Source organism: Phalaenopsis equestris, unplaced genomic scaffold, assembly GCF_001263595.1.
Source record: "Phalaenopsis equestris unplaced genomic scaffold, ASM126359v1 Scaffold000053, whole genome shotgun sequence".
Classification (NCBI taxonomy): domain Eukaryota; kingdom Viridiplantae; phylum Streptophyta; class Magnoliopsida; order Asparagales; family Orchidaceae; genus Phalaenopsis; species Phalaenopsis equestris.
In genome coordinates, this window is record NW_018164495.1 from 224,715 (window position 1) to 227,352 (window position 2,638).

At 41.5% G+C, this 2,638-nt stretch overlaps 1 pseudogene; it reads right to left on the bottom strand.

Moving 5' to 3' along the window:
* The window catches only part of LOC110019164, a 28,398-nt pseudogene extending 28,188 nt beyond the window's left edge, over positions 1-210 (bottom strand).
* Positions 211-2,638: the final 2,428 nt, after the last annotated feature.

Genomic DNA, 2,638 nt, shown 5'->3' on the forward strand with positions numbered 1-2,638 from the left:
AGCCCTAGATTGGCTCGTTTGGTTGCCTGGCCCATTCCTTCGTGCCGTTGGAGGGATTCTTTCCCGCGTTCGCCTCTCGCACGCTAGACAAGTCTTGCAGACGCCCATCCCTTGTATCCTATCTTCTGCGTTCTGAGTTCGATCTTCTCTGTCGCAATCGTATCCTCTGCGAGGATCTAATCCTGTGCCTCTCTCGATCTCTCGAGCCATATGCGATCTCTTAATCATTCCTTCTCCTTTTCTGGTCTATATGAGGATTTCGTTTGGTGCGTTTCAAACGGCCAAAAATCTCTGAGGGAGGGAAAACTCTGTCATTTTCTTTTCTCACCTACTTCTTTAGCTTTCTGTGCCCGGGTTGGCTTCCTCTTACTGTTGGAGGAAGAGTTGAAGTTTCTGTGTTGCTTTTTTTTACTTCAAGGAGGTACCTTCTTCCCTCGTGTCTTGCCTCTTTTTTTGGTTTTCTCTTTGCCGAGCCATTGAGGATGATTCTGTTGAGTAGTACAACATGCTAGCCTAGCGTTGCACCTATATTTTGAAATATTTGTCACTTCATATTTTGAAATATTTGTCACTTCAGCATGTAAAAAATAGAAATGTGAGCATGTTTTAGGAGTCAGGCTTGATTACTTGCTTAAAATGGTGAAAGTATAACATGTTATTAGCTCATTTCTTTTCTTTTTTGTTCAAGACAAATTAAAAATATTAAAATGCGGCTTTGAGATAATGTTAGTTCCTCTTGCAAGCATGTTAGGACATATATCATGAAACCTTTCATTTATTCTTACATAGCATGAGATATTGGAGAATTTTATTTGACCTTTCATGCATGAGAAGGACTTGGCTTTAACATGTCATGGTTTCTTTTTGCTTAAAACGCATGCTATGAAAAAATTCACCTTGATTTGGAAGGTTTCTATCGTTGTTCTTGCTTGAAACATATCGTGGCCTTGTATTTTGATGCTTTAAATGCATGTGGGTATCCTATAACCCTTGAATGGCTTGGTATTCACCTTAGGGGTATGAGAAGTCAAGTTTTATTGAAGTTTGGTCTTTTTTGATTTTCGTTGAGGCTTTGGGGCTCCCTGCTGATTTTGAGGGGCTCGGTTTTGACCTCTGTTGGTGCTCGGCTTCATTATAAGGTGGCTGGGTGTAGATTTGCTATTATGGTTTCATTTGTTAGCCTTCAAAGTTTGGGTTTGGTCTCTACTGGAGTTTGGGTCTCACCTTGGAAGGGTTGGAGGTTGGGTTCTGTTGAGACTTAACTTTTGGTTTTTGTTGAAGCTTTGTCCTAACTGCTCGAACTTTAGTTTTGGGCCTTGAAGGGTTCGGTTTGGCTTTGTTTGGGGGTTCGGTTTGCTGGCCTTGACTCCTATCCAAGAGCCTGTTTTTGGTGTTTGTTTCTGCCCCTGCTCAAAAGCTGTGGGAGGGCGCGATTTTATTTGCTTTGACCCCTCCTAGGGGCTCGGTTTTGGCATTTTTTTATCATTTTTGGCTTAAAAGCGCGCACTGTGAAGAAATTTATTTTGATTTGGAAGAGTTCCATAGCTATTCTTGTTTGAAACATGTGGTAGCCCTATATTTTGATATTTTGTGGGCATGAAGATGTTTTCTAACTTTTATTGTGGCTTGGGTTTGAGCCTTAGCTGCAGCTCAGTTTTACTCTGGTTGGGAGCTCGGTTTTGTCTCATTCTGCCACTGCCAGAGAGGTAGTTTTGGTTTGATTTTTCTTGCCTTAGCCCCTACCCGAGAGGTAGTTTGAGTGTGGTTTTACTGGCTTTATTTTCTACCCGAGAGTCTATGTTTGTGCTTTATATTTGTCCATACTAAAAAGGCTTGGTGGCTGTCCTGAGTTGCTTCCTATCCCTACTCGTGAGACATATTGAAGGCTCCTTAATTGGATTTAGTCTTTATTGGACTTGAATTACTTGGATGATTGTTGGTGGATTAAATTAGTCATTTTAAAATGATGGTTATGTTTTGCACTCTCTTATGTATATCAAAGGTCCTCATGTAATTGATTTGGGTTGCCTTGGACGTGAGCCTCTTTTGGCACTGTTTCTTACCTTAGCCGCGAGCCTTTTTGTGCCTTGGGTTGCCTTTTCTTTGGCCCTGTTTCTTATCTTAGCCGTGAGCCTTTTTGTGCCTTGGGTTGCCTTGACTGTGAGCCTCTTTTGTCCTTTGAGCTGCCTTGACCGAAAGCCTAGGTGGCTGCCTCCTCTCTTCTACTGACCCTGGCCGTGAGCGTTTATTTGATTTTATTGGAAGGTTCTATGTTCATTTGATATATGAGGCTATTGGTTAATTTGGGAGTTGGGAAACCTTAATTTTGATATGGGTTTGGAAATACTAGTGGTGGTTTCCTCCAGGTCATTTTACTTTTGTTCGATTTATGAATTTTGGAAAATTCCTAAGTCCTATTTGGGAGAGCATTTGATTGAGGTTAACATTGAGCCTATGAAAGATATTTTTGGAGGATTGATACCGATGTAGGGGAGGTCATTTGTTGGTGATCGTCGTGTCGGTTTGCGGCCCGTTTTCGACTCGTTCGAAACAGGATTTGGAAAGGACACCCTCCTTGGGTTGATCCAATTCTAATGAAATGAGAAAATGACATCTTTTTGGATTGATTCAGGGACCT